The sequence below is a fragment of the Triticum dicoccoides genome, chromosome 6B (genome assembly GCF_002162155.2).
Source record: "Triticum dicoccoides isolate Atlit2015 ecotype Zavitan chromosome 6B, WEW_v2.0, whole genome shotgun sequence".
NCBI lineage: Eukaryota > Viridiplantae > Streptophyta > Magnoliopsida > Poales > Poaceae > Triticum > Triticum dicoccoides.
Window position 1 is genome coordinate 646,812,633 of NC_041391.1, and position 12,036 is coordinate 646,824,668.

At 46.4% G+C, this 12,036-nt stretch overlaps 1 long non-coding RNA gene across 2 annotated transcripts; it reads right to left on the reverse strand.

Moving 5' to 3' along the window:
• Window positions 1–4,360: 4,360 nt before the first annotated feature.
• On the reverse strand, window positions 4,361–6,168 carry LOC119321147. 2 transcript variants are annotated; one of them, XR_005155128.1, is made up of 4 exons: window positions 6,059–6,168; window positions 5,904–5,997; window positions 5,612–5,830; window positions 4,361–4,725 (listed from the first exon to the last, which is right to left on the reverse strand). It is a non-coding gene; the product is annotated as an uncharacterized LOC119321147 (long non-coding RNA). The 2 variants fall into 2 exon arrangements; XR_005155127.1 differs by lacking the exon at window positions 4,361–4,725 and having other exon boundaries at window positions 5,379–5,830.
• Between the last annotated feature and the right edge of the window lie 5,868 nt (window positions 6,169–12,036).

Below are 12,036 nucleotides of genomic sequence, written 5' to 3' on the forward strand. Positions count from 1 at the left end.
CTCCCGTAGACGAGGAGCCGCGGTGCTGTCCTTCACCGTATGCATCATACCCGTCGTCCCCCCACTGGCCTCGGGGCGGAACATTAGGCTCTTTATTGATCGACTGAGGCTGAGTGGACCGGTTCTGCACCGGCCTAGCAACATAATGCGGTGGTGGTTTCCCTGTGGTTGCCGTTACGCTCCAACAGGCCGATGTCCGGCGCCGCGGCCAGCCGGCCCATCTCCAGAAGTACCCGGCGCGGGAGGTCTAGGACACGTCCCACGTAATTAAGGGAAAGCTTCCATCCTGAATCGCTTGCTGTTTCCATAGTTACGTGGGACATCGCATGTAAATTCTTAAATCTCCTTTGAAACCTGTAGATGTAAACATATACTCATAACCGGAGAAACAAAAAACGAAATTGATCCTGGTACTCGGTAGTTCCTTATCAAAGCATTCATCTATCGTCAGACCCTGACGTTTCCCCGACCTAGCTGGCGGCCGGCCGGACGCTCAGAAACATGTCGCCGTCCAGTGCTCGGCATCCACGCAGCCGCCGGAGGGACTGGGCGAACCTGGACGCCGGACCGGCTGGGCTGGTTGCCGAGCACGTCCTGCGCAACGACCTCGTTGACCTCGTTCGCTTCCGCGCCACGTGCAGGCCGTGGCGCGCGTGCTCCGGCCACCTGCGCCCGCTGGGCGTTCTAGACCGTCGGTTCCATCCCCGGCGCTGGATCATGCTCCCGAATGAACATAGTCAAGTCCACAACCACAACCGACGACGACGCTTCCTGAATGTCTTCACCGGCAGGTCCATCTACCAGGCGCTTCCGGATCCATACGCCCTTCCCTACCATGTTGTCGCGACCACGTCCGAGGGCCTTGTTCTTCGCCTGAGCACCAGCGTTGGCCAGCTCCTTAACCCGCTGACGGGGCAGATCGCCGAGCTTCCAAGTGCAGCCACGCTGTTGGACGACTGGGATGTTGGCCTGGTTGGTCTTGAGCTGCGCGGTGCTGGCATCGCCGATGACGGCATGGTTGTACTTCACTTCCGCTCGTTTTACCTAGCCATCGCTAAGCCCGGCGACCAGCATTGGACACACATCCATTCACGCGATCGGATCATATCAGTCTTGCCCTTCGCAGGCCGCGTCTACTTTGCCACGCCCAGGAACATCTCTTTGGTAGAAACTCAAACTAGTGCGGAGAACAAACCGCCGCAGCTTGTGGTGTCCGTTCACCACGAACTACACGAGGGGCTCGGATCGCTAAAAAATTTCAAAGCCGAGCTATGCAGAGGACGAAGCAAAATGTTCCTGATGGAAAATAATGGAGAGCTGATTCTTTGCCTTCGTGCTTGCGGTGAACACCGAACCCAGAGTGAGTGCACTATGGGTGTGTATGGAGTGGACTTGGACGCAAAGAACATGGTACCCTTGCATGGCCTTGACGGGAAAGTCTTGTTTCTCGGCAAGAAGAGACGTCCGCTCATGGTGTCTGCTGGAGTGTCCCCCTCCATCAGCACCGAAACCGCTTACATGTGCTTGTCAATGCCCAAGGTTGATGCCACCGTTTATGCCTTTGATCTTTTCGGTCGTGGTGGGTGCGCTGAGACCAAGTTTAAGAAGGATGACACTGCATATTATTTGTCGTGCTACGTTTCAAATTATTCTAGTGAGATTCAGTACCCAAGAATCCAGGCTAATTTGCTCTGACTAGTAAGCTTGCACGTGCAACGCACGATAACACCATAGACGGGCCTGAGGAATAGATGGCCGTCCGCATTGCACTCAGCCGCGCCCGCGGGCCGGGAATCAATCGCGTCTGCCCAAATGGCGCGTGATCCGACGTGCAGCACGTCGTCGTTGCCTCGCCGGAGGCGGTGCTCTTCGTCTGGCGTCGAACGCCGTGGCAGATGCACATCCCCTTCGTTGGCGTGCCAACGACGAGGCCATCCGTGGACCGTACGCTGAGTGTATGGTGCGGCGTGCCCTTCATGCGAGGCAGAGGGCACAGAGGTCGCGGTGGCCCTCGCGGCTGACGTCGACGAGGCGGAGTCGCACTCTCCGGCGCCTCCACGGATGGCCTGCAACCCCGGGCGACAGAGCCGCACCATGGTGGCCGTGTCGGCATCGCCCGAGCACGACGGATCCATCGACGACCTTACTTCGATCGGCAACATGAAGGCGGAGGGTTCCGAAGAGGATGAGTAGGGCATGGAAGATGGCAGCGCCTTGAGCCGTGAGCCGATGGGTTTCCTATGTCCTACTCTACCTCATCGACGTCGGAGCAACATTTGGGTAGGCGCAGCCGCCTGCCAGACATGGACACGGCGGAACCGGACGGGCTTCGCTTAGATTAGGTTTCACGTTGCATGTAACTGTATGGATTGAGGTATCCGGTTGTAACAACGAATTTTTGAGGTGTGACCGGTCACAGTCCATTGACACGTCCGGGCATGTCCGCGGGCGTTTGAGGGGGTCGGATTTAGTGTACCCGGCTGTAGATGCTCTATGCTATCGTTCAAAAGAAAGAAATCACCCTTGAGGCGGCTTATCCTTTAAAAAGTTATTGCAATGCTAATCGCTTTTCTTGGCTATCTTACTGAAAACTATTATCATGATCTCCAAACGACAACTATTAGGGAACAAAAACCAATACCTAAGACCTTTAGTTGGAAGGAAGCAACGATGGTGGTGGCCCCTACGTCCTTGAACATAGTGAAACCAGGACTCCGAAATATCCTCGTTTCCTTGTCATGTGTTCAAGGTCTGCTCGAAAGGTAGATACTTCAAGAATTAGACAACAATAATACTTTCGCTATTGGATCCATATCTACTCATAAAGCACGATAGAAAAAGTCAATCAAAAACAGTAAACAAGAAAATGACATCTAACGCTATACTACTCAAACACATGCTTTTCTTGGTAGTCCAAACTGCAAGACTACTGTGAACCTTGTATCCATTTGTTTATATATAAGCATTTGTAGATAAGAATGGATCGACCAAATTGTGACGGAGAAACAAAATTGCAAACAGAGTTATAACAAGAAAACAAATCAAAGGGGTTTATAATCTGGGTTGGGGAAACTATCAAACTTGAAATCCGAACAGGATAAAGGGCAATGAAACCGCTGCTCTCACCTAAAGCATGGGGGAAGCTTGCGTGTGGTTGGCAGTGAGGTGCAGCGATTGAGGTTGTTAAACCAATCACCCATGCAAAATTCAGGATTTTTTATTACGTCGGACAGATACCTTCATAATGAAAGAGTGACACTCGACAACGCAAGACACTGGATATTACAAGAAATTTCAGTTTATCATCAAGAAATAGTTATCCCAGTGGCAGACCCGCAAGCACCAAAATATAAGACATCATGGTGAATAATTTGAAAAATATTCTTATTGCAGTGCGGTGAGAGAAAAACATAGGACACAAAGCGTAAATAGCAGACATCAATATTCCACCATAAGGAGTATATATTCAACTCTTAATGCTAAGTAAAAATGAACAGGGCTGCATTTAATTGAAGATCCTCTTGCCATAGTGTGAAATTCCTTTTAAATATCTGAAAACACATAGTTGTTATACCATTGCCTTCAGAACTGAACACATATCCAAAACAAATCTGTTTTCCATAATTCGTCATGGTACACAGCCAAATCGTAAAGTTATCCGTATAATCCATAACTAATTTGATTCTACAAAGAAAATTTTGGAACCCATAAAGAACACAAGAAGTAGCACTATAAGCATGTGATGCATACTGTGTACAATTTCAAGAGCATGTGTAAGTAAAAAGCAATATGATCCGTCACCAAATTATCTAAGACATTCAATGTTAGGACATGGAGGCTTAAAAACAGAGAATATAGAAAACAAAATAAGTGGGTAATTTTGTGGCTCGAATTGAGACAATATATAAACATTTGAAATGAAGTTAATTTGTGACTCCAGAAATAAAAAGCTAGAAGTACTACCGGCACTAACTGTTTTAATGCATACTCCCTCCGTCCACGAATAAGTGTACCTCTACCTTTTGGTCCAAGTCAAAGTTTTAAAATTTTGACCAACTTTATATAAAAGAGTAGTAACTTATATGACATCAAATTGGTATATTATGAAACTACATTTCAAAATGAATCTAGTGATACTAATTTAGTGCCATAAATGCTGATACTTTTTCCTATAAAGTTGGTCAAAGTTTTAAAACTTTGACTTAAGACAAAGGCTAGATGTACACTTATTCGCGGACGGAGGGAGTATTGTCTATACACTGTTAATGCTATACTACCATGGTTGCCAACTCTAATATATTTGATGATAGACATATTTGTGCTTACAAATGAGAATAACAAAACAATACGTATGCAGGGACCGTTCCTGTTTCTTGCAAGTTAGCTTGTGAACAAAATGGGAGCAACCGATTTTCTAATTCTCGGCACCTCACCTCGGACTAAAAGGAGCATGTGAATCAGCATAGCAAAGCGATGAAGGCCTATGGCAAACCAAACTGAGACACCCCCTCGGTGAATAGCAAATCAAGCAAATAAGAAAGTCGTATACATCTCATTTCACAAATTTCAGAAATGATCAAGGGCTGAAATCCCCTTTGATTTTTACCTTTTGCAGACAGAGCTTTGCTTTTTGAAATTCCATACATCATTGAACCATGCTGAACTTCACGTGTACAGGGACTGTTTTCAGATAACTAAATCTTCTCATCATCTTACATAGCTCTCCTATAAATTGTACACAAAATTTTACAATCTTAACTAAATAGCTTTGAAACAAACTAAAAAAGTATCAGCATTTGAACTGAACATCTGTGAAACAAACTAAAAAGTATCAAAATCTAAGCACGTGTATGCCTCGCAATGGATCACAGCAAAAACTGTAGTTGCTGATTAATCCATCCTAAAAATCTAAACTTTGTTGGAAAAAATGTAGTTGTTGATTCATGAAAGCATCATGTTCTAGGTCTCACAATGTAGGAAAAGACCTTTCAGAATTCCACATGGTGTTTGGATTCTTATAGCTATACTTGTACGCAACAGTCAGAGTCATTCAGATTTTGGTGAGTTAGCTTAAGGAGAAACATACTCAAACAATATTTGAGTCGGCCAATATTATTCATCTTCATAGTAAGGCACAATATTCATTAAGTTCCTATTATGATTCTTCGTATCTACACTACAACCTAGAAGAATAAATCATACAACTATGTCTGAAACTTGATATCATATAATATGAAAGAAGAAATTAAATGGAAAAAAATATACACATATATACCTTTACTCTTTAACTACGTTTAGAAGTATTTGATCAATTGCTAGGATAAAAAAGGCTTCCTAATCCAGCACCTCAATCCAGTGTGGTATAAAAATGAAATCTCCAATATAATGCACCAAACAATAAAATAAACATGTGAATTATGTTCTTATGTGACAGCCAAGTCCATCTAAGTGAACAAACAAAACTATAGAGGTACTCAAATATGGTGATCCGTGTGGTTGTGGTGCCTGTACGATAGATATAAATTCAGATATAGAAGTACATATATAAATATATTGATTAATCCTGGACGTGAGATTTCAACAATACTACACCAGAAGTGCGGTGACCCACGTCCACGATGGCAGTGATTAGATCTCAGCGTGGAAAGCCCGTGCTCGGGTGCTGCGATGTTAACCGCCAGCTATCTTGCCTATCATAGGGGTGGATCATGAGCCGCTCCTCCATAGGCTTCCTTTCGATCAGCGGATCATCGGACGTCCAGTCATCAAGTTTCAGCTATATAGCTCCAGCCCGGATGATGTGGATGCGAGCAGTTTCTTTCTTCATAATCTGGGAATCGACGGACTATGAGAGCACATGGAGAAGATAAAAGAGGAGCCGCTGAGAATGGATGCATGCATACACATGGTTGAGCGTGTGCCAGCGTCCGAAGATGGAGGAGTTGCTCCCGCTGATCCAACGCAAGGCACAAGAACAATCACGACAACAACGCATGCCTGCAGATAAAAAAATTATTAATTCAGAGATCAAGTTCTTGATCTTCGTGATTTGCACAACATTTTTGTGGAAGTGCTTCTCGCCCATGGGTAGCAGAAGAAAAGCGGACGGCGGTGACGACGATCCACGCTTACACCCATGGGGCAGCCGAGGAGGAGTGACATGCGGCGGCGATCCGCGCTCGTGCCCATGGGGCGGCAGAGAGGAGGAGCGGCGAGCAACAGCGGCGATCTGCGCTCGCGTCATTGGGGCATGAGAGGAGGAGCGAGAAGGCATTTTTTTACAACAATTGGGGAAGGCATCGTGAGGCATGTGAGGCCAGAGAGAAAATTACGGGATTACTATCCCACTAATTGAGGCCTAAGAATTGTGCGAGGTGGTTACTATCCCACTAATCTATACTACTATTAAAAGAGCAAACATGAGTTCTCCTATAGCCACATCAAAAATTGTACACAGGATAACCAGAGACGTCCGATCAATCCAATTAAATCACATCCGAGAGTCCATATTACATCAATAGTCTGCCGCATAAATTAACGGCCCGGATTAAATGTTCTGCCGGAGCAGACCACCTCGCACACCTCTTTGTCCTCAATTAGTGGCTATAGGAGAACTCATGTTTGCTCTTTTAATAGTAGTATAGATATAGATATAGATTAATAGTAGTATAGAAGTATAGATATAGATGCAATGTTCGAGCCATCCTAATAAATTATACTTAATTCTTTCTCTCTAGTCTGGTCCATTAGTCAGTCAGAGTATTAAGAAAGAAAAAGATACTCATATCAAGCTATATATTGCGCATAATGTGAAGTACTGGTATTACTTGGACTAGAATTTCTGTATTCATATATGTAGGAAAGGTTGTGAGTTCATGACAATTAGGGGCTTGTTTGTGATTTGGATGACTTCATCTTCCTATTTGCTCCACATGATATTTGATTGATACCTGAAATGCCAGTCGAGGGGGGGCGGGTTCTCAAAAGAAAATTGCTCGGCTGATGGCCATCTGATGTGCTCCACTGCTCCTATGCAACTAAGGTGGATTTGTAGAAGACCATAGGTTCCAGTGATTTCCTTCACCTTCTCTCTAAGAGCATCTACAGCTAGACTTGGCAAATCCAATCTATACATCCGCGGACGTCCGGCATGCCAATAGACGCATCCGTACGACCGTCATATCTCGTGGCCGGCATCCACATATCTTAAATCCAGAATCTCAAATCCATGCGAACCCATGCATGTCCATACCCGTCAAAGTCGCACATAAATAATAAATGTTGTATCGAGAATACATAGTTCTTACATAAAATTTATTTTGAGTGCACAACTCAAACATTACCTCTTTGTATTTCATTGTGGGTCGACATATGTTCCACAAGATCATTGAGTAGCTGCACGTGCACCTGATGATCTCAAAGATTCCGATGCATCTGTAGAAAGTTTATAAGCTGAGCTGCATCTTGATCTTCTGGGATATGAACTTGTTCTCAAGGTGCTTCAAAATCATTGATTTGGGCAACATCATCACCCTCATCCTCGACAATCATATTGTGCAAAAAACCGGCATCCACCGTTTTCCCTAAAAAAAAGCGACAATCATATTGGTCGGTCCATACTCCTCATCCAATGAAGCATCTGAATCCGCCGCTTTTCCTAAAAAATACAAAAAACCGGGTCGGACAATGTGTCGAACACATAGAGCGTAAGGGTCAGCCAGAGAGTTGCCGGACGTACTGGCGTCCGGGCCGGCGATGACGTCCCCTGGCAGCGCAGAGGCTCGGAACGGCAGTGGACCGCGAGCGGCTGCGAAGCTGCGAGATGGACGACGTGGAGGAGGAAGAAGAGAGGAGAGAGCCAATGGATCCGGTAGGGCGAGCGGGCAGGATTTGGTGCAATTTGAGATGGGGTAAGGCTGTCAGTTCCGACGTGGCGGATGCGTCCGGACGCCCCCTACATCCGCCTCATATTTGTGCTGGATATGAGGGAAGTCGGTTAGTTCGGGCGTTTGATGCCCGTCTAAGAAGCCCGTCTGAATCGGTTTTTTGTGACCGATCAGTAAATAGGTCGTCCGTCCGTTCGTTTGAGGCGGGTTTAGGGCGCCGAGTGTAGATGCTCTAAAGCATCGATTGACACATATGTTTCAGTGGTCGTCCTTCTAGATGTCCAAAATATTGTCGGAGACAACTGATATGAAGAAGGTTGCAGCTGCTATGGGGCATGAACTGCATGTCATGCAGTGGATCACGTGCTTGCCAGCGACCCTTCCACCTCCAATGCCCTCGACCAGCTGCTCAGCGGTGCAGAGTGATCATGTTTTGTGAGTGCCCATGCACCGACTGCTTTGCCAAATTCCCGTAGCACTAGCACGTACATATATCCCGCAAAAAAAGAAGCGCGCACATCTATACGTTGCATCTCTAGAACATAGAGCGATCCTTCACATGGCACACAATTTATTTTTCCAACCATGTGTTACATCATTATCACACATGGTTTCTAGATCGGGTGCGCCGTTGGGGGACTTGGAAAGGCTGAATCCGGCCGTCAACAAGGTCATCGCCGCAAGAAGCGTCGACACACGAGTAAGGTTTTGATTACCGAACGGAATTTCAAGATTTCCCGTGGTTATCGAGTATTTCGTTGCCCCCGGTAAACCCCCACACCGAGCAAAAAATATCATTTTTTTAATTTAAATACACAATGTATAGTAAAGTAAGTTTTTTTTTTGCGGTGAGTAAAGTAAGTTAGCTTCTCTGTTATGTCAAGATAGTAGGTTCTGGTAGCTTCCAAAAAAAAAAGTTGGTTCTGGTGTGCTGGTAGCTGCTGGTTCGAGTGTCCCTTCTTGCTATTTTTTCTGTACCTTTTTGAGAATCTATTTTTGTACATTTTCCAAAATACATAAGCACAAAACATGCATGAAAACTGAAAGACCCAGAAGTCGAATTGATGACCTCACATCTTCGCGTTGACAACGCTCCAGTGGCCTAGTAACTCTTTTTTGTCAGATACAAGTTCATGTTGTGTCTACATACTACGTGCAAAGAATTTGAGTTCAAAATTCAATTATAAATTTCGTTCGAAATATGCCCGGTAGTTCTTGGTAACCGTGCCCGCCGATTGACCTGCCGTTGGTTAACCAGGCAAGAAGCCCAGGATGGTCAATGAGGTCCGCTACCGCCTACCGGCTCATCCCTATAGTTTGAGCAGCACAGCATATGGTGCAACGGCGGGAAGCACCGGGCCGGGGACGAACAGCTTTTGGTCACGTGGAGCAGGAGGAACAGCGGAACTGATGAGGGATCAGCGACGAGGACATCGATCCTGCTGTGGTACGCTGGAGACTGCGCCAAACAAGCTGGACACAAACACACGTAGTATATATGTGAGCGGGACTACACGTTCCACGTAGGGAAAACCTTCCATCCGGGATCTGTAAAACGTCGGTGAAAAGTCCGATCGCTTGCCTTTTCAGAAGTGTTAGCGTATGGCCTGCAGATTCTTGAGTCCCCTTGTAAACCGCATCGAAGCTTTCATCTATCGTCCAACCCCCCCGACGTATCCCTGACCTAGCTGGCGCCCGGACGCACAACATCCGACAGGAAGACGAAGAAGCATGGCGACGTCCAGTGATCGGCGTCCACGCAGCAGGAGGGACTGGGCGAACCTGGACGCCGGACCGGCCGGGCTGGTTGCCGAGCACGTCCTGCGCAACGACCTCGTCGACCTTGTCCGCTTCCGCGCGGTGTGCAGGCCGTGGCGCGCGTGGTCTGCCCACCTGCGCCCACAGGGTGTCTTGGACCGGCGGTTCCTCCCCCGGCGGTGGATCATGCTCCCCAGAGCGTTAAACAATGGCAAGGGCCACCAAAGGCGGCTATTCGTGAACCTCTTCACCGGCGAGTGCATCCGCCGTGTGCTCCCGGCATGGGATCGCCACTGCCACCATGTTCTTGTGACCACGTCCGAGGGCCTCGTTCTTCGCCTCAGCACCGACATCGGCCAGCTCCTTAACCCGCTGACCGGACAAGCTGCCGGGCTTCCAAGCGCAACGTCACTAAGGGAAAACATGCAGAGCCTAAACTCTCTATGGCTGCGCAGTGCGGGCCTCACTGCCGACGACACGGTTGTGCTTCACTTTAGCTGGTCTTCCCTAGCCGTCGCCAAATCCGGTGACGAGCGCTGGACGTGCATCCATCCCCATGACAGAATCACATCAATCTTGGCGTTCGCAGGCCGCGTCTACTGTGCCACGTCAAGGAACATCTCGATGGTACAGACTAGAACCATGGCAAACCAGCCGCCACAGCTTGTGGTGGCCGCCGACCACAAACTACAGGAGGGGTTCGGGATGCTCGACGATTTCAAATACGAGGTCGACGAGGGCCGATGCCAGATGTTCCTAGTGGAAAATAACGGAGAGCTGATTCTTTGCCTTTGTGTTCGCGGCAAAGATACAATCCCGATGGAGAGCGATGTGAGTGTTTACCGGGTGGATTTGGATGCAAAGAACATTGTACCCTTGCATGGTATTGACGGAAGAGTCTTGTTTCTCGGCAAGAAGATACGTTCGCTCCTGGTGCCTACCGGAGTGTCCCCCAACATCAACGCCGATACCGCATACCTGTGCTGGTCAAAGCCCAGATATGGTGGTGCTACTTACGGCATTGATCTCTTCAGTGGTGAACGCACTAAGCCCAAATTTAAGGATGATGATGTTGCATATTATTTATCATGCTACGTCACAGAATATTATAATGAAGAAATACATGCTTCGTTCTGATTTCCTATATGCAACAAGTGTTCGAGTCCGTCCGGAGCTACTAATTAATAACCTATTCTTGGAATTGTTTCTATTATCATTTTTTTTTCATGATTTGAACGTTTGTTCCATTGTGTGAATTCTTTGCATAAACGAAGACTCTAATTAATATATATTCTCTTGAGTATATATGGGGGTACTGAATTATGATATTTACTTGGTCTAGAATTTCTCTTGTCATAGATGAAGTAAATTAACCTAAGTCATGACAATCAGGGCCTTGTTTGAAAAAAATTCTTTCTTCGTGTGGTTTTGATTATTTCATTTTTCTATATGTTCCACATGACCCGAAATGTGGGCATGTCCGAAGCAATTTGCTCACATGATGCCAGGTGACATGCTCCTTCGCAGCTAGCTAGTGTAGGTATGAATATGTTGACCTTCATTTTGAAACATCAGATTTATACATTATGGTTGTTCTTTTTAAAATAACAACCCCTCTTGTCGATTTGAATTGAAGAAACCACCTTGGTTTCTTATGGCCGTCTCTACCAACAGTTCTGAATTCCTGAGTCTAGGCGATTGTTGGGATTTGGCCCAAGCTAGCTTCGCCAAATAATTGGTTAGCCAAAATTTTGGTGAAGGTTTTGCTAGTCCATGATTTGGTTAACATTGGCCAGAAAAATGAATTAGAGTGGCCAAAACAGCATTGACATGCCAATTTTTTTTGGCCATGTTCCAAACGAAGAATGTGTTTTTGGTCATGACCAAAATATTGGTTAGGTAGCTTAGGGCCACAATTCAAACACACCCTAGATGCCCGATAAACCGACCGAGACAGCTGATATGAAGAAGCTTGCGACTGCTATGGGGCTTGGAGCATTGACTGCCTAGGCAATGGATTACATGCTTGCCATCAGAGCTTGCACCTCTATCCTGGACTAGGTGCTCAGCGGTGTAGAATGATCTTGTTTTTAAGTGCACAAGCACTAATTTGCTTTTGCACATTATGATAGCAATAGCGCGCACATCTCTGCTTTGATCCACCCGCGTTTGCATGCTGCAGCTATATAGGCAAACAATGTCGTGATAGTGTGATTCTTATGTTTTTCCTTCTACCCGACTGTGATTGTTATGTTTATATACGACATCCCGAGTAGTGCGATTGTTATGTGTTATTGTAACATTTGTTCTATTGGGAAGCCTGTGTACTAATCCCAGCAACCGTCTGCACATGCGCATAGCAGTTACTGTGAGTCTATTTCTAGTTGGAAGA